This window comes from Centruroides vittatus, unplaced genomic scaffold (genome assembly GCF_030686945.1).
Source record: "Centruroides vittatus isolate TY-2023 unplaced genomic scaffold, ASM3068694v2 scaffold_1172, whole genome shotgun sequence".
NCBI lineage: Eukaryota > Metazoa > Arthropoda > Arachnida > Scorpiones > Buthidae > Centruroides > Centruroides vittatus.
Window position 1 is genome coordinate 169,486 of NW_027122672.1, and position 25,867 is coordinate 195,352.

Below are 25,867 nucleotides of genomic sequence, written 5' to 3' on the forward strand. Positions count from 1 at the left end.
TAGTCAAAAGTAGTACACTTATGATCAACTGTAACTTTTGTAAAGCAAATGAACAAAATGCTGTTTCTACAGCATCAGAACAAACTACTTAATTAAAATTAGCCTAAATAAATAAATTCCAAGTACTTTCAGACTATAATTGTTCACCTTCAGGGGTATTTATCTTTAAACCAAAAGATAAATTTTTAAAGAAGTGTTTCAGATTTATTCTAAAAAATAAAAATTATATATATATGTATGTATTTTTTTAATCTGTTAGCAGATGTTAGAAAATGATGGAAAGATTTCATTTGCTTTGAAGTAATAAAGTTTAAATTATCAGAAAATATTCTCATAGAATGCTTGATGTTTTGAATAGCACAGTCTAAGAATTTAGTTTTAAGGACAGATACAATTAAAATATAAAAGTATTTTAAATACTCGTGTAAAATAGAATTTGTTTGCTAAAAGTATAATATAGTAATTTATTTATAAAAGTTAATTCGTAAAAAAGATTGTTAAAGAATTATACTACGTGTTTACAAAGACTCAAAGTGAATTTCAAGACTATAAGATGAAGTCAATAAAAGAATTACTGTTTTAAACTTGGAATTTATGACTGAAGTTAAAAACCAATCAATGAAAAAGGTTTACGCTGTCACTAGAAAATTAATTTTATATATTTATTTATATAAACAATAAAATTAAATAATAAACAGAGCAAGATAAAAATTGAATGAATTTCCATCAAAATAATACAAAAGCTTTATCTGGAATTAAAACTCAAATTTCAAAGTAACATTATGAAAGTTGCAATTTGGGAAGAATTTTAAATTGTATTTATTAAAAGAAACTATTGAAGCAATTAATATTTATATAAAAATCACTAAAAGTGTAGGGTTAATGTTACCTTAGGTGCCAAGATGGCGGCTCGTTTCTGATTTCAGCAAGGAAACAGTGGGACGCATGTTCTAACCTAACCTAACCTATTCTAATAATTTGGTTGCTAATAATTATGGTAATTTATTAGAATAGGTTAGGTTAGGTTAGGTTAGAATGTACGTCCCACTGTTTCCTTGCTAGAATCAGAGACGAGCCGCCATCTTGGCACCTAAGATAACATTAACCAAGTGTAGAAAGGAAGATCAGTTATTCTCAGTGGATAAATTAAATATAATAATATTATTATTATTATGTTCTTAAGAAGCAGATAACATTGGATACTGACAATTTCATCTGTAAAAACAGTTAGGTAATAATAAAATGAGGTTTCTATATTAAAGTACAATTTTCTTTGTGTTAGATTTCAAACTCATCAGCAATGTTATTTACCAATAAATTATTTATAACAATAATGCTATTTCTATTTAAAGATTGAAGAAATCAATATATTTAATATATGTATATGTTAATAAAGAATTCTTTTTTCTATTCTCAAAGTAATCATTTGTTCATCATCCATTAACATAATAATCGCCTATAAAGTCAATAATTATGGTAATGTCTTTAAACATTATTTTCTATTCAAACTGTTGAAAACATGAAAATATTGTTAAATATAGAGCTGTCATGATAAGGTAAGCGATTTAGGCAATTTGTTAGAGTGCTAATGACATTGGATGCTGAAATAATGTCCATCACAATGAGCTCTAGGAGAAATAGCATTGATCCATCCGGTTTTACGACATGCATTAGGGACAAGATGATGATAAGAACATCTAGCCAGGCCTACAGAACTACACGAAGAGCTCATTTTGTTTATGCATTAATACTATTCTAAAGAATTCTGTTAATGTTGCATTATGCATTGCTTGTTGTATCTGATTGTGATTAGGTGTTATTAATGAAAAGTTTTAGTATATATTGATAAATGTATTGAGGTATTGTAATGTATTTTTATTTAAAATAAAAAAATAATAAATCCAATCTATATATATAATCGAGACGAGTTGATAATAATAATAATAATAATAATAATAATAATCACTCTCCCGTGGTCACCACCTGGTCGTGGTGGGAGAGCCCAGTAATTTTACTGATCCATAGGGCAATGCAGGCTGGAGCATAAGCTCCTGGTAGGGACACCCATGCCAGTAAGGTCTATGGGGAGAAATGAAGCTAAGAGTGACCACACCCACATTCTGTGGAGATATTCATCATGGTAATAACTAGATCAAAGTGTGATACCGGCTCGGACGTCGCCCGGGTTAACAAGGTCCGCGTTCGTGGGTTAGGCAGAGGCTCACGTTCGAAAAATAGGTCACAGTCTCCCTTGGTTACCGGTGGCGAAAGCAGCACCGGCCCAAGCATGGCTACTGCAATGCCCTCAACAGATGTGAGGAACCAACCCAGCCTTGGTGTTTCTGTGGCAATTCATCCACAGACCACAAAGGCTGGAAAACCACGCCAACGGATGAAATGGACAGTAGAAATGAACGAGTTTATCATCCGTACTTATTACACCATCACAGAACTCGAAACAAACATGACAGCATACAGACAACAACTACACCATAGATTCACACAACAGTATCCTCATCTCACTGTCACCGAACAAAGGGTTGTTGATCAAAAAAGAACAATTATACACAACAACCTTATTCCACAAACAACACTTGAACTTATCAAACAACAGGTTGCTGATCAAATACATCAACAGACAGAAACATCTAACATTAATGAAGATCATGTAACCTGTCAGGATAATCCAGCAACAAGCATTGATAATAACACACATACAACAATTACCACTAATGATACTACAGACACTCCCTCATCCATCACTGATAACATAGACTTGGATTTAGTTAATACGCTCTCACTTATATTTCAGGAAACACTCACTAAATATACAGGTACAGATCCCACACAACGACCACGAATACCAAAAATCAACACGTCAAAGGAAGTAGGAAAAACACTAAATTATGTAAACACTCACTTACTACCACACTACATTCATTCAATTTCTACACTCGCAGACATTCATACATTAGTTTATGCTGGAGCAGTCACAGTAGTGACACACCATGGACTGAAAGTACAATCACAGACAAATACACAGAAAACACAATTCAATCACAAGCCTGCCTGGCAGAGAAGAATAGAAACACAAATAAATGACATTAGACAGCAATTAGGCAGGCTAACACAATACACTAAAAACAACATAACACCCAAATTAAGGAAACAGCTCAAAAACATTTTCAAGAAAATAAAAACACACACAAAACACGAACATCACAACACACGCATTACAGAATACATTGATACACTAAAACAAAAACTTGCTGCCAAAGCACGTAGACTCAAACGATACAAAACATGTACACTACGAAAACAACAAAATAAATTATTTACAAACAATGAAAAACTCTTTTACAGACAAATTAATAACAAAGCAAACACTGATACACAGCACAGTGGCACACCAACAGAAGAACAACTCACAACATATTGGTCTTCTCTTTGGTCCAGTGCTGTCACGCACAATGCTGATGCAGGCTGGATCGAGGAGGAGAACAGAAACTTGCACAACATACCAACTATGCCCTGTGTTGAAATAAACATACATGATTTCCAATACACTGTTAACAGAACACACAACTGGAAGACACCTGGTGTAGACAACATTCACAATTTCTGGTACAAAAAGTTTACATCACTGCACCAGGAACTAGCTAAACATCTAACACACATCATCATCAATCCACAAGACATGCCAAATTTTCTTACTCAGGGCATCACCTACATGAAACCTAAAAACAACAATACCACGGACCCCACACAATACAGACCAATTACATGTCTTCCAACACTCTACAAATTATTGACATCCTGTATTGCAAACAAAATATACAAACATGTTGAAGAACACGACATTCTAACAGAACAACAAAAAGGTTGTCGTAGAAACCACAGGGGATGCAAAGAACAGTTACTCATAGATTCAGTCATTCTACGGCAAGCACACAGACAACACAGAAACATACACATGGCATATATAGACTACAGAAAAGCATTCGACAGTGTTCCACACAGTTGGCTGCTACATATCCTACACATGTACAAAATACATCCATCACTCATTGCATTCTTTCAAAACACTATGCAGCACTGGAGAACAACACTACATCTCAGGGTTAGTAACACTTCCATACAAACAAACCAAATTTTTATTAGGCGAGGAATTTTTCAAGGAGATTCCTTGAGTCCTCTCTGGTTCTGCTTAGCCCTGAACCCATTATCCAACATGTTAAACAACACGCAATATGGTTACAATATCAGACACGAAAAAACAACACAGTTTACACTGTCACATCTCATGTACATGGATGACATAAAACTTTATGCATCCACACAAAAACAACTTCATCAACTCCTACAAATCACACATTCATACACCAATGACATACAAATGGAATTTGGCCTAGATAAATGCAAAACACTTCACATAGAAAAAGGAATCCTGAAGAAAGAAGATTTTGCACTTGGAAATGGAGACGTTATTGAATCCATGAAAGAGGGCGAGTTCTACAAGTATTTAGGATTCCAACAGGCCAAACTAACAGAACATACACAAATAAAGCAAAGATTAATTAAAGAATACCAAAGTAGGTTAAATGCTATTCTCAGAACACAATTAAATGCAAAACACACAGTTAAAGCAATAAACACATATGTCATCCCAGTACTCACATATTCTTTTGGAGTTATACATTGGACTCACACTGATCTTGAGCAACTCCAAAGGAAAACAAGAACAACACTTACTAAGCATAAACAACATCATCCTAAATCCGCCACAGAAAGATTAACCCTTCCACGTAAAGATGGCGGACGTGGCCTGATTGACATAGTTAACCTTCACTACAAACAAATACAGTCACTGCGAGAGTTTTTCTACAAAAAACAAGAAACATCACAATTACATAAAGCAGTAACTCTAGCAGACTCGAATAACACACCATTAAACTTACACTCACATCATATGGACACAACGCAACATATAAAAAGCATAGACACCATTAAGCAATCGTGGGCTCGAAAGGCACTCCATGGCAGGCATCCTTACGATCTGGCCCAGGATTTTGTTGACAAAACTGCGTCAAACAGCTGGTTAGCTCGGGGATGCCTCTTTGGGGAGACGGAAGGATTCATGATTGCCATACAGGATCAGGTCATAAATACTAAAAACTACAGAAAACACATACTCAAAGATGCAACACTCACAAATGACACTTGCAGAAAATGTCACATTATGCCAGAAACTATACAACACATCACCTCTGGTTGCAAGCTCTTGGCACAGACAGATTATTTACACAGACATAATCAAGTAGCAAATATAATACACCAAGAGCTTGCAAAGAAACACAAATTAGTAGACATCCACAAACCATACTACAAATACATTCCACAGACAGTATTGGAAAACAACACGCACAAAATGTACTACGACAGAGCCATAATCACAGATAAAACAATTTACCACAACAGACCAGACATCACACTCATTGACAAACAGAATAAAATCACATACATTATAGACATATCCATTCCAAACACTCACAATATACAAAACGCATGCACTGAAAAAATTAGCAAGTACACAGAACTCGCTCAGGAAATAAGGCATCTGTGGAGGATGGATAAGGTGCTTATTGTACCTGTTGTTCTCTCTTCTACAGGTGTCATACCACACACACTACACAAAAGCCTGGGCACATTACAATTGAATAGAAACACATACATCACACTACAGAAGGCCACTATATTGAATACATGTCATATTGTGAGAAAATTCCTGAATACAGACACACACACTAATACACTTCTTTAATTTCTGTTTTGGTTACTATGCCTTGACTTTGGTCCGGCATAGTACACAGCCACCGGTGTTAACCGAGTATATCTCACTTAACCCAACATAATCAACGCAGAGCCCAAATGGTTAGGAGTTGAAAGTTGAAATTTGGTACACAGTTAGGGTACGTCACGAAAACGCACACTAAGAAGGGATTTTTCGAAATTCTTCTCCACGGGGAGAGGGACAGGATTAAAGCTTCTATATACATTATCGAGACGTGCCTAAACGGTTAGGAGTTGAAAGTTGAAATTTGGTATGCAGTTAGGGTATGTTAAGAGAACGCACACTAAGAAGGGATTTTTCGAAATTCCTCCCCACGGGGGAGAGGGACAGGATTAAGTCTTAACACTTCCATCAACAATGGAAGTGTTAAGTAACAATGGAAGTGTGAAGCAACAATGGAAGTGTGAAGTAATAATGGAAGTGTCAACAATGGAAGTGTTACGTAACAATGGAAATGTTAAGAGCCCAAACAGTTAAGAGTTGAAAGTTGAAATTTGGTACATAGTTACGGTACGTCACAAAAACGCACACTAAGAAGGGATTTTTTGAAATTTCTCCCCACGGGGAGAGGGACAGGATTAAGGCTTAACACTTCCATCAACAATGGAAGTGTTAAGTAACAATAAAAGTGTTAAGAGAAAGCGACGTGCAAGACGCAGATGGAGAAAAAACGGGCGCTGGAGAAAAAAAAAGAAAAAGAGTAATATGTTAGAACATATTCTATTTTTAAATTTAAACAGATTAGTTCGGTTTTTCTCGACTTTTCTTCTTTAGAACATTCGATGAAAATCGAACGATATAATGAGAACACTTCGTGAAAATCGAACAATATTACAATATTCGATTTTCAAATTCGATCTTTCTTTAGAAATACTTAGTTTGTTGATGAAATTACTCTCTTTCTTTTGTGACTATAACGTAATAATCTTAATCTTCGTTATCGTTACTTCTGCCCGAGCAACGCCGGGCCTACCTGCTAGTTTAATATACTTTCAAGAATAATGTAGAAAATGCTTTGTTTTAAAGTGAATAAAATAATAATTTTTTTTAATATTTCATGAAGTAAATTTTGCATTTATTGATTTTAATATTTTATAGTTTTCTTTTAATTTAAGTGTTCCAAATTAAGGATTTGTCTAGTGTGTTAAGGATGCTTATTATGACTCTAAATATAATGTAAAAATAAAGTGACCAGATCCCGAAATGTAAAAAGCAGGACATTAAGCGGACACTTCGATGTGATGTCAGACGAGCCGCATGATCAATTTGGTCACTGATCGTTGGTTTTCTAGCTTTCTGACATCATCAACGATAGATGTTACAAATAACCAATGAATATCTTACTTATCCACAAAATAATGACTTACAGCAATAGCAAAAATGAACAGTTAATTATTAGTCTGAGTTTAGTTTTGTTTGCTTTATTGACAGAAGAAGAAAATTGTGAAAGTATATATTGAAACTTTTACAGGGAAAATAAAAACAACTTTAAGTACAGAGAATTGAATAAATGTACTATTTCTGACTAACCAGCAATTAAGTGGTTGCAAAATACTAATACAGAATCAAAAGCAATCAACAATTGCAAAATTTCACTATTATTATAAAAAGTAAAGTAATTACAGATTTATCCTTTGTAACACGGATAGCTTAGCAAAAATCGTCAAATTACTTTTATAACTGATTTGCACAATCGCGCATGGTACACATTCACTGTTCTCTGACAGGCAGTGGTGACAGACTGGGCAATAAATTTCCAATCTATAAATTGTATATTAAAATTTTTACACTATAACCTTGTGAATCATCTTTGACTTACAATTCATGCAATGAATATTAACTATTTTTGAATATAATTATAAAACAGTTCAAAAGCAGGATATTTTTCAGGACTAGTCTGGTCACTTTTATATAAATTCTGCTAAGTATTTACCTATTGAAATACAAGTAAACAAGGAACAGTTCCTTTCTCAAAAAGCATTAACAAATATAAAACTCTTTATTGAAGCTTATCTTATATAAATAATATACTAGATATTTTTAGCACATAGGGGTGCCATCTGCAAATATGTGAGGACCCAAATGAGGTTCGAAATCGTGTAAAACACAGAATTCTTTGGTGTAAAAATAACGATAAATTATATGAGAGAGAGAGAGAGAAAGAAAACAACCCTTGATCAAAACAACGTGACGCAAAATGTAAACGAGTCTTGGGACGACACCAACATGTGTTAAATGACCTGTTAATGTTAAACCCAAAGGTAGAACTCTGACACACGCGCTCATAAATAGGTATAAGTCTGACTGAAGTACCCATAAATAATCGACTTAGGAAAACAATTTTGGAAAAAGGGAAAAATTTGAGGAATAGAAAAATTCACGTATGATTGTTAGAATTCCAAAATGACATCATTTACAAACAATGGATTAAATTATGAGTGCAGGTGTTGTGGTTCTATCAACAATCTCCGAGCATAGTCAAAAAAAGGGTGTCAAATAGACACCTTGAATCGGACCTTTCCCGCGACCCGAGATGGTCTCGTTTGCGCTTGGAAACAAAGAGGAGACCAATTGGGAAGCAAGAAAGGGGACGAGGGACCAATCCGAAAGGTGAATAGTGCACAAGAAAAATGTATAAAAACTCGGACTTCAAGGTCGAAAGGGAGTCTCCTCCGAAATAAGAATTGTCACCTTTGGATTAAGCTCACCGTGTGCTTCAGAGTGTATTGTGCCATCGCCCGAGACATCTCTGTCTATCTCCGATCATCCCCAACACCCGGCGATCCTTCTCATCCGTCCCGGGGTGTGACCGACGTCAAGGTTCTCGTCTGGATCAGTGAAGGACTGTTGATTGACGATGTAAGCATTTATGTTACAAATAAACAGTTTTCACATGTAAAACACTTGTTTTCATTTGCCTCCTTCTCAACTGCCCACATACACGGTTTCCCTTAGGCTCATTCTGACGCGGGATTAATTGTAACCGCCTTTAAAGTTGGCAAATCTTACAAATATACAGGAATTATTTTCAGATAATTTTGTGACGACTGAGGAGAAAAATAAACAATGAGTACAATCTTGTGTTACTGAAGACTCGCACTCTCATCAGTAGTTGTCAGATAAAAACAAATTTCTCTCCCGATAAACTGTGAACATATACTTGAATGGTCCCATAGATTCATTTTCAGAAGAAAAAAAAAAGAAAAACAATACAAAATCTAGAAGAAAAGTTTATGCTATTTTTATTTACTTTCCCTTAAAGATGGGTCGCTGAACTTAAAAATGTTTGTGATCTTATTAATGTAAAGTGGGCTTCAGTAAATCAGTTTATCCTTTGTGTTGTTTATGAGTATTTAAAAAAAAAAATCAAATAAAAAATCTTATCATTCATTTTATTGAGACATAATCCATCTGTGTATTCCTATTCAATAAAATTCAAACAAATCAATTATTGATGAGATAAATATATTTCATCCAATATGTTCTATTTTAAGAATTTTTATAAAAAATATATTAAATAATAATGAATGCTAGATTTGTCAATTAATAGAATTTACGTATACACATTATCCATATGCACACATTCATATGCATGCAAGTATGTGTGTGTAAACATTAATTAATATTAGCAATAGGTAGGCTGAAAAATTAATTTAAAATATGACATAACCTGATGATTTGAACAATTATTAATATTTATATATTTAATGAAATCACATATGTTATTAAAACAATGATAAGAACATACTTTAGTTATAGTGTATTTTATCTAGTCTAAATTATTAATAAAACTAAAACACCTTCATTTTCAAATTATTTTTGTATATAAATCAAGCTATGTACATTATACAGTTATGTATACTGATTAGGGACTGTCCATAAATTATGTCTGCATTTTTCTTGAAATTTTTACTCCCCCTCTCCCTCGTGTCCCAGTTTCCATAACATCCTCCCCTCTTCAGATGTCCAACAAAACGTGACCTCCCTTAAAACCTTTATCATTTTATGAATAGATACCATAAGTAGACAAAACACAAAAAATTTTGAATTAAATATAATAAAATGCACAATATGTTAAAAATTTTATGAAATAAATGGACATCCACTGAAGTTCAACCCCCTTGTCCAACTTGTCATAACCCTTCCTTCCTTCCAGTGTGGATGTCATTTATGTACAGCTCCTTGAAATGAAATAATTTTAACGTTATAAACTTGTAAACTGTAGTATACTGCAGTAGTTATCAATAAGCAAGCACTTGCCAAACTTGAAAATTCTACACTCTGACTAACATAAAAATAAACAAAAAAAAAAACTATTTTATATTCATCGAGTTTTGAAATAAGCACTGTTTTTTAGAGCAAAAGTACATAAAAATTTCAAATCCATTCAGACTTAAGACCCAAATTTAGAGGAACACAATCTAAAAATAAAATATCCTGATGCCTACAGAATTCCAACAAAACTTAACGTGTATATCATGATTAATCAGTGCTATAATCATCTATCTGCAAGATCACACACTATCCAGAGGGCCAAAATGATAAAAACAAATAAATTACACATTGACAAGTCAAATAAATTAATATAAATTATCTGAAACGTTACTGTTATTAACAATAAAGTACTGCAAAATCAGAATAAGTAAGCCAACAAAAACTATATAAAGAATGCATTAACAATATATCCTAGTCCATAACCATATAATACAATACACCTTAGCATTGTTTCATAATCAAATATAAAAATAATCTCAGATCGGTTACTATGATATGATTTTTAAGCAGTTGACAGCTGACAGTACGTAGACAAGCATACGCCAATATGCAAATATCACATGGCAGAAAATATTTGAAGTTTTGTATAATATTGCTTTATTAAACTTATATTTAATATTGCTAACATTAATATTAATCACATTATTATAAATTATAAAAGAGTAATAATTAATACCCTGATCATTAATGTACATTTTAATTTCTGATGAAAATCGTTGGTTAGAATTAGGAGTACAGTAATTAACTTATTACTGATCGTAAATTTAGGTTATAATGCTGTAATATTATATTGACACTTATTCACTTCTTATTCATTAATAGCCTCGTCATGCTTTGTATTGTAATTCTAATTAAACCATTTACTTAAAGAGATTTTGTCTTTAACGTATGAAGACTGATTATGTTTCTAATTGAACAGATTTAAGCCTACATAGACGTAGCTGTAAACATTTGATGATAGCAAATTACCAAAAAATAAATTGTCAAACGAATATTTTATATGAAATTAATAAATCTCTGACTCTTACCAGACTATTTTAATGTTTTAAATTAAGTAATTACACAGTATGGACTAGAGATTAGAGAATAACAGGTCAATAAATAGTCAAATCTTGTTTATTTATCTAAATAATACAGAAAAGAATTGACTTATATATATATTTATATCCTAAGATAAAAATATTTTATTTAAACCTTATTTATATTGCTTTTGTAATAAAAAGAATTATCGTTTTCAATAATAACAACTAATGTTGTTAATGCTATAAATTTTTTATCAGCTTTCACCTAGCTATGAATGTATTGATTATCTCTAAATTTTGTGAGAGCAAATATAGTCTTTTGCTAAGGACTGTGATCTCGAAACATGACCTGTTTATATTAAATTTCCAATTGACTGTTTTACCATTCAAATTAATTTATTACTTAAATTATACTGGATTTATATTTTATATCTAAACTTAGCTGAAATACTGACTAATCTAAATTTTAACTGAAATGGTACGACCAGTAGTGGTCTTTAGAGAAACTGACAGTACCATCAAATAATAAATAAATTTGGCTTATTCAACTTTGATTTTTCATTTCATTGTAAGATTGCCATTCAACCAGAATTTTCAGGGACAATCCCTGAAACAATGCTGATTTTTTAAATTTTTGTTCATTTATTTTGTTTCTATTCTTTATGATGGATTCCATGTTATAGTATGAAGTTTATTAATGCTAAAACAAGTTTTTAAGAACTCATTGAAAACTTTTAGCATTAATGAACGTCACTTTATTTTGTTTTTTAGATTTAGTGTCAAAAACTTCTAGGACAGGCAATATTTACTGTGAAAAACTGGCAGTAAATCCTAGAGAAGTGAAAAAAATAAAACTCTTTAGAAAATACAATACCATTTAATACAAAGCTAAACTTAGCAATATTTGCTGGATATAATCATTCACTTTTATAACAACTTAAAAGAGGGTTTTTGGATGAATAAACAGAAATGTTATGTCCTTCAAATCTGACGTTTACCTGAGTTCAAGAATTACTCAGATGATGATTAATATTCTCGGATATTTTATTTAAATGCATTTTGGATCGGAATTCTTGCCGATCCTCTTCAGTAAACATACAATCTGTGACAGAGCCTACACCAATATTTCAGACTCTTCGAGTTACTGTGACTTGTTTTGAAGAGTCAAAATATTGGTGTAGGCTCTGTTGCAGATTGTACCTTTACTGAAGATGGATCGGCGAGAATTCCAATCTGAAATGCATTTAAATAAAATATTCGAGAATTAATTGTCTTCTGAGTAATTCTTAAACTTGGGTAAACGTTGGATTCAAAAGATATAACATTTCAGTTTATTTGTTTGAAAAACTCCCTTTTAAGTGGATATAAAAGTATACAATACCATTGTATTCTTAATAAAGATGCTGTCAAAATTGGTTTGTAGTATATACATTAATGAATACAAAGTTTTAGTATTTATTGTATAAAATCTACTATATTTACTTGATTAAGATGCACTTTTTCAGATTTTTATGTATTTAAAAATAGAGTGCATCTTAGATTTGACATAATACATTATAATTAGTGACTTCTAGTGCCATGCACGTTATTTGCTACCAATTCCACTGTATCATTTGATGATTTTATCAGATCAAATTTTCTTAATAGTAAATATTTAAGTCAACTTAGCTCAATCTCATTAGTCTATTACAGTAATGACATAACCATGAAAATCCCAGAAAAATTTGTGCATCCCTCTTTCAAGAAATGTTGTATTTTTGATACTTTAAATGGTACTGAGGATGATTGCATGTGGAAAGATGTGAACTTTGAATCCAGTGTTGGTTCAGTAGAACCTAACACAAATAGTGAAGAAGACAATGATATATAACTTACTTCACTTGCAATAAATGCTGAACAAATTTATGTCGACAGAATCAGTTCTGATGGAATAAATTTGTCTATTTTCTATTTTAAAAGAATCTGTTATTGAGTATGCATAAGTTAAAATATGCCTTAGATTCAATGGCATCTTGCATTTGAGTAAATACAGGTATTATAAATGTACACAAAAATCATTTTAATAGTATTATTATCCTTGAAAATACTCAAGAATAATTAACTTATTCACTAGCTTTAGGTTTATTGAAAGAAACGAATGTTTTCGCTCATATTCAGTAACCTTCGCAGGTAAAAATTAATTGAACAATTTAAATTAAAAGACTAATTCAAATAAAATCAATTTTAAAATAATCTAACTTAAAAAAATAAAAATTACACAAATAAATAAAACAATAAAATTTCTAAACAAATTTACTGACACCACATCTTTCTCACACTTCCAGCAATGAATATTTATTGTCACAAATGTTTTCAGTCACTTTCAGAGAGACTGTTTCAGGCGAAGTAACTAGTTCCAGCTTCGGTAAAGTGATATTTTCTAAACAAAATCACTAAATCTTTTTATAAAGTTAAACCAGTGCTAGTGAATAAGCTGATTATTCTTAAGTATTTATAATAATTAAAAAAACTTATTAAAATCTCCAAATATACCAAGAGAAACTAGCCGCTATTCGTAACATATACAATCGCCTTTCTGGTTAACAATAATCTATTATATATCAGCAGCTAGGAATTACTAATTCTTTATTATTTACATTTCTGTTTTAAAACTGATGTATAGATCAACAAACTTGCATCTTTATTTTACATTTAATTTATTAGAATGTTTATACTTCCTATCGGGAAAGCAATTAAAGTTAATTAAAAGCAATCATATGGTATCAGATAAGGTTTCTGCAGTTTGATTAAGTGAGGAAAAAAAAACGCATTAAACAAGTAAATAAAAATATAATTTAAACCATGCTATTTGTTAAAGAATCAATTATAAATTTAAAAAAAATAACAGCACCTAGCTTTATGAAAACATAAATTATCAACTGATAAATATTTTTTAAAAAAAGTTGTCTTTGAAAATGAAAAAAACTTTTGTTAGACTGAAGAACGCTATTCAATAAAGTCTCTTAAGAGATAGTTTTTCAAGTGTAATCGTGTCAAAACCACACAATACTTGAAAAAAACTAAAATAAAATAAAAATTCATTCCTTTAATGCTTCTTTTTATTCCTAAATACTTTTTATATTATATTAATTTTTTTATTGATTGATTATGCATTTTTTAAGCAGATGAAAAAATTAATGAAGCAATATTACAAGTTTAAAAAAATAATTAGTTCTATTTACTAAATGTAAATACAACCGAAAACAGAACGAAGATAGCAAAAACCATAAATTTTGTTCTAATTAAATATTTATATTATCTGCTACTATAACCAACATATATTATTAATTCAGTAAAACAATACCCTCTTCCTACATTCAGGAATAAAAAAACTAGAATGGTGCAGTTAAAGACATAAACTCTAATTAAAATATTAAATAGTCATCAAATTTGCATCAACAGAGAAGAAAATCGAAGTGATGAAAGATTTTCTATTTGGTAATTATAACAAATTAGAATTTATAATTAGCTGAGAGAATAAATTTTTCAAATGTAAGGACGAACAACATCTAGCAAATTATTCGAAACACAAACTCGTGATAAATCTTATCTTTTTCCGGCTTTTGTTCGTGTCTGTCCAATATCGCTTGTTCGAAATCGAAATTAAAAAATACAAATCGGATGCGAAAATAGAGAGCTTTACACCGAAACAAAATATAAGATTCGTGACGTCGGTCTTCTGTCTGATGTTACGCAGTTACAAGAGTGAAAACAGAACAAAGAGTAACAGGAAAGTAGTTGAATAATTTGAGATATGACATTATAAATGAGCTGGATATGAAAATAAATATGCGAATTTTGTATATATGATAATAAAGATGAAATTTTTATTTTGATATTTTATCTGATGATAAAAATGTATTAATCATAAAGAAAAAAAAAAGAAAAACTCTGCTATAAAACTAAATTTTTTCTTTTAATCTTGTAATTTAATCTTGTCTTCTATTGTTTAAAACTATCACATAGAAGGCAATGAAAAGATAGTAATGGAAAGAAACTCTACGACACAATGATAGATTGAACCGAAGAATTTCAAACATCTTTAAATTACGTACTGCAGAATACCAGAGAAAACCAAGAAATCTGCTTATTATAACAATAATAATATTCATGGATATTCAGAAAAGATTACTTTACTGATATTTACATGATTTAATTTTAAATAAAAGTATTTTTAATTTTTAAAAATAGAATAATGAGATCATAAGCATCTCTGATATAATTAATATGAAATTTAATAAAATTAAGAACAAAAATTTAAACATCAATAATAAAATAATTAATTATTTACTTGTTATTTTAAAGTAAAGTAATATAAAAATAGATTTTGTATAAAATTTAAATAGCAAATGTATTTTTCCTGACATATCAGTGATGTCACACAGTGAAAGACATTTTACAGGAGCAATTTCCCTTTTTTTTGTTTTATCATCAATCAAATGTTCTTATAAAATTTTATATACATTTTTATCATAAATGAGTAAAAAATGATATTGAAATTAAGTATGTTTATTATAAATATAAAATAAAATCACTTTAAAAGATATATCTTTAATATTTAATTCAAATATACATTCTTGTAAAATGATTTTATAAATATATATTTACAATAAATATATATATTATGTTTTTATAAAGATAATGTCTTATTGTTAAATACTAAAAACAGCATGCAAATTTGTACAAAATTAAAGAAATAATAATGGAAATGAATGATTTTTATTCTCAATTTACATTTGAATAGGAGATTTCTTGATATTTATATAAAGAAACCTTTATATAACATTAACTAAAGACAAGTTGACATTCAAAAACCATTTATCTGATTTAATATATTTGTACCTAATACAACTGTGTATGTATATTGGTTAATTGCTTGTATTGATAACTGGCATTCGTATACAATTTTATACGTGTATAATGACACATGCTTCACATCATACGCTTACATGCCTATATTGTACTTAATGTATTTACCTATATGTAATTTATATCCCTACGTATATATGTTACTACGACGTATTTATAGCCGTAATCATTCATACTTTCGAACGTGTGACCGAAAATATAACGGTTCGTATTTTAAAACAAAGTCGGTCATTGCAGACGGCGAAGAATCGAAAGTATAACAATTCTCCACAAATTAAACATCGATTAATAACAATTTTACGCAATATCCACATATTACGCGGGCCTTATAATTATAGGATCTTGATGGTAATAATAATAAATAAAAGAAAATAAGAACAAAGCTAATTAATAAATTCCTAATGTAGCTAAATAATAATTTAGTATTTTTGTTAACAAAAATAATAAAATTTTCATTATAAAGTGTAATTGTGTATACACATATAGAAGCCATTATATATACATATACAGAAATATTATTATAGTTTATATAAACCTTAAAATAATTTAACTTATTGATGTGTAATATTTTTAAATATATATATATATAATATTAGATTAAATATATTTAATCAAAGAAAGGAGGGAAAATACGTAAATAGAGTTTTATAATCAACCATACTTGGTTTACTTTTTAATCTTTATCACCATGACGTCATCAGATGGTATATGATAAAAATGATGAATTAAATTTTTGCAATTTTCCATAAAAAATACATATGTGTACACATTTAACTTAAATAAATATCATAAACGATAAAAATGATAAAAATAAATTATAAATTTATATAAATTCTCACTAAATAATTATTTATTCGTATATACCTTCTGCTAGTGTTAAACTCTTGACTGGACTGGTGTTATATATGTATATATACATACACACACACACACAGACATATACGGAGAAAAAGATAAATAAGGAAAAATTTCGAATATAATTGTCTTAATTAAATTAATTGTTAAATGCTAAAATTTCCGAATGTTTTATTAAGGATTTTTAAACCGATTAATGATTATTAAAATGGTTTTATAAGCCAAACCAACCTTGATCTTCTAAGCGATTATGACGTTGGAAAACGGATCTATAGAAATGACATCACGCGTCGCATCGCCATCTGCTGGGCGAAAACGCGATGACAGAAATGCTTATTTATAATAATAATAATAATAATTTTTTTTAAATTAATATTTTAGTATTTTTTTAAATTAATTTATTAAAATATATTATTACTTATAAATAATTTTTAAATTAAAAATATAAATGGGAAAAATATATATATATATATATTTTTTTTTCATTAAAGTAGAAATCATGCTAGAGGTTGTTTACGTTTTAATTAATATATTTTTAAGTTTTTTAGTGTCTAATTATAAAATAGTATTTACGAAAAATTTAAATATTTTTTAAATATATTTTTTTAAATAAATATACAGGCTGCATATACACATATATTATTTTACTATTCTGGAGCAATTAATCTTTCAAATAAAATTTAAAAAAAAAATTAAATTTTCCTTAAAAAATAAATAAAAAAAATACAGATTTATTATCTAAAAATAATTTAAAATTAAAAAATATATACAATATTAATTTAATTAAAAATAACTTAATTAATTTAATATACATTAATTTTTTGGGATTTTTTTTAATTACTTATATTTTACAATAAAAATTGCTTAATAAATATTTAAATTATTAAGTATTTTATAAAGATAAATAATATGACTCCTATTTTTAATAATAATTATTCTAAAATTTCAAAAAAAAACATTTCAAAACAAGTTTAAACCTTGAACACATTAATTAATTTTCAAATAAAAATCATTTAATTATAATTAATTATAAAAAAAATCAAATTTAAAAATTCAATTTCACATTCAAAAAATTATGCACACAGATATCAAATTTCACTCTCTTTATCTATAATTTAAATATTATAATTAATTTTGCATACATAATAAATTAGCAATGAATATAATTTAATATTTAACACCCTTAAAATAATTTTTTTTCAATAAATTATTTATGATTCAGATAATTTTCTGGATGTAATTCATGTATATATTTTTATACAAAAATAATTTTTTATGTTGTTTTTAGATTAGAAAAATCCTTATAATAATAATAGATATGATATACATGTACAGTACATGATAAATATATGCCTGCACCTTTGACAGATTGAGAGATAAACAAATGTTCAATTTTGTCCTAGTTTCCACAGTCAAAGCACATTATAAAGACACTTAATAAAATAATTTAAAATTAAAATTACTTATAGTGATTATATTAAAAACTTTATTATAATTTTTAAATTTTTAAGCATTTTTATTTAAGTTTATTAACATTATTTATTAGTTCATACTATAATAAAACTGTATTTAATTAATTATAAATATATACTAAAATTATTGATTTATGTTTTTATTTAACTTTTAAAGTGCTTAAGATAATATTTCTTAAAGATGTAAATACATTCTATTTAATGATAGAGACATTCTATCAAAGTTAATTATAATTTAACTTTGATTATAAAATTTCTATTTATAAAAATCAATAATTAATTATTAATTTTATTATTTTATTATTTGAAGAAAATGTATTGAAATAATATCAATATTTTAATGTTATAATGAAATATTTTAGTTTTTTTTTTTTAATTTAAAAATATAGAATAGAATTATTTATTTTTCATAGAATATTTTATTAAACCTTGAAAGAAATAATGAATTTTTACTTATAAATCATCACAATTTTTATTAGAATTTTATATATTAATAAATTATAAATAATGTAATTATATTTTGTAATTAATAAATATAAAATTTTTCCTAATTATCTAATAAATTTAAACGAATTTTAAACCCATTTTTAATCACGTGGTTAAGCATTAATTAAACATATTAAAACATTTATCTTCACCCCTAATTCATAATTAATAAAAAATATATAAGTTAAACAAAATATGCATCTTATAATTATAAAAAATAATATATTTTTTATAATATATATAATATAATTAAATGTGTGTACTTATTAATTTTTTTAATTTAATTCTTATATAATTTAATTGTATGGAAGCAATGATTATAATGGTATTTATATATATTATATATAAATATTGTATTATTTTTTAATGTAAATTCTATTTATCATGTTTAAAACGTGGTTAAAACATATACCTATGTCTTCACTACATAATTGTTAAAAATGTTGTGTTTGAATCACGTGATTCATGCAAAAAACCGTAGAATGAATCATAGAACACGATTGTTACAGTAATAAAACGTTTTCGGGAAATGCTTGGTATTTCGTGAGCGATTCATACCTTAAACATGCATTATTGATTATTATTGTAATGTCAACTCATAGATTCATTTATATATAGACAATATAAATTAATCTATGAGTTAGAGGTAAATATACTGTATATATATATATGTATGTACAGTACGTATGTATATATATATTAGCTTATAGATTAAATCAGATCTATTTATATTTACATGTTTAAACATAAATGGAGCCTTAGGTCTTGGCGCTTTTAAATTAATTATCATTTAGTGCAGGTAGAAGGGCCTCTTATATGTTATAGCTTACAGCCACAAGTGTAAATCCACCTGGAATATAATTAGCCTATATTAGTTTCAGGCAGAACCATTTTATTTGGATCATGGACACAGTGAAACCAATAATTCAGTCATTTATTTTAAAAAAGACATCATACGACAGTGGCGCGTTATCCTATGGGCAATTGATTGCCCAACCAACAGGGGGTTCCAAACAAATCTTTTATAAACTCATTACTGTACTAAGAATATCGAAATTTAAATTTGGGCCATATCTGAGGACTAGATTGCTGGTGTGCCATAGGCGGAGGGTGCACTGGCGCAGTGCAGAACTTATTAGTTAATCTGCCAGAGGTCACGTTAAAAAACGAACGAGGATACTGGGTGATTCCCCAAAGAAAAAATATTTAAAGTCAGCACTGTACACGGGGCCCCTAATTCAAATTTTCCTGGGCCCCCACGAAGCTATAACGCGCCACGAATAGCCAAGGCCGTCGAAAAGGAGAGCTGGAGATTTTTCCTCAGGCGCGAAGAAAATTTAGGGGCCTCTAGTAATTCCTACACCTATAAAACATGGCATAAAGTCTTTAAGAGTGTCATTTATTAATAAAGAAATATTCTACGGTATTTTAATTGTTAAAAAAAATGGCAAAAGGTCCCGCTTTACCCTACGCAAGCGCTTAAGACTGTCCTGAGAACACCATACGAAAATGATTCAAATTATAAATTTTCTATCGATAAATAGTGAGGTTAAGGAGATTAAGATGGAGCCTCTTACATGTGGGCCCCATCTCACTCTCCTTAACCCTGTGTTTGTAACCAGAATCTCTATCAAGCCCTGGTTATATAGGTCTTGGGGTCTCACGCTTTTAAATTAATTATTATTTTGTGCAGGTAGAAGGGCATCTTACACGTTACAGCTTACAGTCACAATTGTAAATTCACCCTGGATACAATTATATTAATTTCAAAATGAGTAAAGCTGTTTCATAAAGTAAATTATATTTACCAAATCTATATAAATGAATTTTTAAAATATTTATTACGCTATAAAATTCCAGTTTAAAATGTTAGTGATTAATGTTTTAAATTTTAAAAAGTTTATAGGAAAATGTAATTAATTATTCTAAATTTTTTATCTTTAATTTTTTTTTTGTAAATAAAATAAAATATATTATTTAATTTTTGACGATAAATTATTTATAAATCCTTTTAGGAGATGAAAAGATAAATGTTATTACCATTTCTTCTCAATGTCAATTAATTATTTTATCGGTTTATCTTTTAAAAAATAGAGGAAAATTCAACTTAAAAAAGAAAAAAATAATAATAATAAATTATTTTCCTGTCGCAATCGCCATTTTGATAAATATAAATGAAAGTAAAATATAAAAATTTCTGTTCGGCAAATAAATAAAAATAAACTGTTTGAATGATATTTTAAACATGTAATAATAATGAAAAATAGAGAATGGAAATGGAGTTTTTTCTAAAAGAAAGTTTCGTAAATAAAATTTTTATGATTATTTATTATTATTATATATATATTTTTTGGCCCAAACACGATGTCGTGTGTGTGTTTCAGGTGTGTTTATCAATGCGATATTTGTAAATTGAAATTTAGAACAGTATATAAAATACGTAAATTAATAATTTTAATTTAAAAAAAATGTAAATAAATGTTTATTAATATATTTAATATAATGAAAATTTTTTTATTTATTTATAAAGAAACTTATTACATAAAATCGTTTTCTTTTATTATTATTTATTTTTCTAAGTATCAGATGTTTCTTAAAGTTTAAAGACATTTTACCTTACTTAAATAATTAAATAATCCCTAAGGATACTTAAGTCTTAGATCGTGTTTCTTTGTACTAATGCAATATAAACAAAGGCAATTAATGTTTTAATATATTCTCCCACTTGTACTACTTAATTTTATATCATTAATACATTTATTATTCTTAATAAATATAATTAATTAGTCGAAATAAATAAAAAATGGTTTTTTTTAATTTAATTTTCGACTAAATTAACTTTAAAAATATATATTTTATAGAGTAAAACCTGTTTAAAACGGACACACTACAAAGCAGGAACCTGCCCAAACGAAAAGCGAATTTTTAGAATGAAACCAATTGTTATGTAAGTGGAAAACCTCTCTAACGCGGAAATGGAGACGGATTGCGTGACGTAACCTGGTTAAAGCGGAATTTCTCGACACGACAGCAATTCGATTTGAAATCGTAATACTGTAACCTGTGGACCGAGGACATTTGGTGGTGAGTTGTGTATTTTTTTTTTGTTAAGATAATAATCTATTTGGAAAATGTCCGTGCAATACAATGCCACTATTTCTCCCAACTGTCTGGAGAAATTAATTAATAAAGACTCGAACCTCTATAAAACGGAAATCTGTTTAAACATAAAATGAATCTCGGAAAGAAACGATACTTATGTAGCCGGAAACCTGTCTAACGAGGAAATGAAGGATGTTTTGAGAACAGATTGTATCACAGAATGTGAATAAAGAGGCTTTTTTTTTTTTTTTTGACGTAACAGTACTTAAAATTTAAATACAGTAAAACCCGTTCAAAACGGAACCGTAATAAAACGGAAACCTGACTGAACGGGAAAATTCTTAGTTAAAAAAAAAACCCTGTTAAAAACGGAATCCTGCCACACCGGAATAAATATTCGGTACCATAAGAGTCCGGTTTACACAGGTTTTACTGTAATAATGCCGCAACTAGTAAATCACGGTTGGCTTCTCGATGATGAGAGTAGTTCCTTCTTTGTTATGACTGTACTTCCATTGTATACAAAGTAACTGTAACGAAAATTATTGTATATACAATAAAACCTGTGTAAACCGGACATATAGTACCGAATATTTATGCCAATTTGGCAGGATTCCGTTTTTAACAGGTTTTACTGCCGGTTAACCGCGTTACAATTTGTATAATTTATTACGACGTATATAAATGCTATTAATTGGATTATTATACTTAATTGTAATTAAACAATGATAAATATATTTATTTAAATACGTTTAAAATTATTTAATATTTAAATATAGTTACACAATACAAATAAGTTAAATGCTTAATTTCTTTTTATTTAACGTATTTATAAATCAATAATAATGTTATATAATTTATTCATTTAATATTGTAGAAATTTAAATACCTTTTATACTTTTCTTTTCGCTTAAAATTAATAATATGGACGTCAATGACGCAACAGCGCAGGAGTAAATATAGATAAAAATTCAACGAAGAGTTGCGTAGCTTTTCTGGCTATTAAGTTAAAATTGAGTGTGGCGCCATCTGTTTTTATATTTTATTACAAAAACTTTTTATGTTATTAATTATTATAAAATGACAAAAATGTTAATTTTGAGGGTAGAGACAAGTTTGATTTGGAACAAAAACAAAAAAAAAAAAAAAAAAAAAAAATTGATAAATGCTAATAACGAGTAAAATCTTTATCAAGTTCGACTTCCTGTATCTTCTTACACCCTCGACCTTTAACCACCAAAATTTAACAGCATCAATCCTGTTAACACACAAACCTCCCTGCAAAATTTCAAAAATTTTCGACAAAAGGCATAGGAGTTATTAAGCTTTAAATTGGGTGAACAAAATCGTGCTCAACTCGAGATACGACACGTGACCTCCTATATCTCTCCACCCCCTCGACCTTTAAACACCAAAATTTAACAGCACCAATCTTCCTAATTCACAAACCTCCCTGCAAAATTTCAGAAACTTTCGACAAAAGGAACAAGAGTTATTAAGCTTCAAAGTGGGTGAACAAACTCGTGCCCCCATACATACAGGAAAAAACTCCGAATTTTTAAATATTTCATTTTAAAAGAATTTAAATATATACAAAATATAGAAGAACGTTAGCTAAATCTTTTAGTTTATTCCATTTACTGTAACAAGTTTTATTTATTAAAATATACAAGTTGCGCACCCGAATACTAATAATTTCCATTACTTGAAAAAAAAAAAAAAATTATTTGACGAATTTATATAATTAAAATTCATTAAGTAAGAAATAAAATAAAATAAAATAAAATTTTATCGATTTCTTTTATATTCTGTTAAAAATAGAAATAATGGAAAGACGATGTTTTCTAGTCGTTTTTTTATTTATTTTATATATATATTTTTTGTTTCTAACATCATATAAAGCGACGTTAGTACGTAGCAATTAAGTTTCTGATTCCAACTCGACAATCCAATAATAGATTTCCTGGAAATATAAAAACTTAAACGTAATTATGTTATAAATATAATTTATTAAATAGATTAAATTTATTAATTGTTTTCGATTATATATTCATTTTTCTATTAAAAGAAACGGGGGAAAAAAATCTTTAAAAGTTCAATTTTTTTCTCAAATTTTTGATAAAATTATTCTTTTTTTTGTCATTAATTTTAAACGATAATTATGTATTTTAATTTTATGTATTTGTATAGCGAATTTTTATTTTAATTTTTTTTTTAAAGAAAATTAGTAGAAATTCGATGCTTTCTTCTCCTTCTTAACGGGAGAATATAAGAGAATTATGCGAATTTTCTCGAATTTTTGATAAAATTATTATCGATTTATCATTATTTAAAAAAGATAATTATGCTTTGTATTTTTAAATGTATTTTTTATGGCTTTTTTTAAAGTTTGCACCCTTAAAATTAGCGCAGAATCGATGCTTTTATGTCCCTTCTTCGTAGAAGAATGTAAGGAAGATGCGTGTGATTTAAAATAATATAAATTTAAATTTATTTACTTATATTATTATTATTATTATTTTGAATCGATAAAAAATCTAGTTTAACGAGTTGCACGCGATAGTTCCAGATTAAACACCTTGTTTATTTGTGCTATAGATGAATGTACTGTACTCGCCCACGCTACCTTCTAGAATGTCCTGAATGTCAAAGGTAGCCAATGTGACAGTTTTATTCCTTATTTTTAACCTTAAATCTTTTCTTAAGCTTGAGTTAATTAACATAATATACGCTTAATTAGATTAATCGTTATGTACAAACAATGCGCTTCTCCTCAATGCTACCGAGCATTAAGGAGAAGCAACCTGTCAGGAAATTGCATAATGTTTTTCAATATGAATAATTACAAATCTCAGCGTATTGACCTTTATATATATATTATTAAAGGGATATTATATTTAGAAAATAAATTATATTAATCATTCAATAATTGTGTCCAATTACGAGTCTTTTATTTAATTAAATAAATCATTAATAATTCATTAAAATAATTTTTAAAAATTAATTTATTCGTTAAAATTTTAATTATTTGAGTTTTATTCACTTGGAATTAATTAATTTTATCGTAATAATTACGTTCGAAACTTCTTCATGCAGATAAATGAGTGAAAATTGGAAAATTTTCAATAGCTTTCTTCCAGTCACAGACTTAATTACTGGATTTAAAGTTGGAAATAAGCGATTTAATTCAGTAAACTTTTATGTTTTTTATTATTTTTTATATTGAAGGGTAAATACAAATAAAAATTTGATGTCTTCGCACATCCTTCACAGCCACACGAGCACAATTAACACGAGAAGAGTCGACCTTTTGTTTGAGGCTCGCCTCTGCTTACAAGTATGTAAATTGATTAAAGGCACAGGATTCTTGTAAAAGTATTACTTGAAAAATTTTTAAAAAAATTCAGGATCAAAGTTTTAATCAATTTACATATTTGTAAGCAGAGAAGAAGATCAAAGGAAAGGTCGACTAGGCTCGTGTTGTGTTCCCGTGTTTGTAAAGGATATGTAAAGACATCAAATTTTTAAAATAATTTTGTGTTTTTATTATAAAAATGCATTAAGAAGGCAACAAAATAATTTTTCTTTTGTTTTTTTACATTACAAAAGTTAATAAAATTGTTGTAAGACTTCCAACTTTCGGGAACACTCATCAAAATGATCGAATTTTCGTTGATAAGTAAACAAATCTTTTACTAATTTAAGTTATTTACATAGTCAAATCATTAAAAATTGATATTTTAAGAGCAGGTTAAATGTATATTTTATTGGTAAATTTATTTAATGAATAAATCTATATTTTACTATAAATAGTAACTGGGTCAAACTTCAAATCCTATGAAGATATTTGATGCATCACAGTTTATTAAAACGAGTTTTTACATTTCTCCTTATTA

General features: G+C 28.3%; 2 protein-coding genes across 3 annotated transcripts in view; one reads left to right on the plus strand and one right to left on the minus strand.

The window, feature by feature from the left end:
- LOC136986784 (ras-related protein Rab-3) overlaps positions 1-17,230 on the minus strand; it is a 48,695-nt gene extending 31,465 nt beyond the window's left edge. Inside the window, exon 1 of one of the 2 annotated variants that reach the window (XM_067284397.1) lies at positions 17,143-17,230. The gene's annotated coding sequence lies outside the window, so the exon portion shown is untranslated. Of the gene's footprint in view, positions 1-16,920; positions 16,943-17,142 lie in introns of those variants that run through there. The other variant, XM_067284398.1, reaches the window with a different exon arrangement.
- A 4,705-nt stretch (positions 17,231-21,935) lies between these two features.
- Positions 21,936-25,867, plus strand: part of LOC136986783 (uncharacterized) — a 31,952-nt gene continuing 28,020 nt past the window's right edge. Inside the window, exon 1 of the mRNA XM_067284396.1 lies at positions 21,936-21,953. The gene's annotated coding sequence lies outside the window, so the exon portion shown is untranslated. The remainder of the gene's footprint in view (positions 21,954-25,867) is intronic.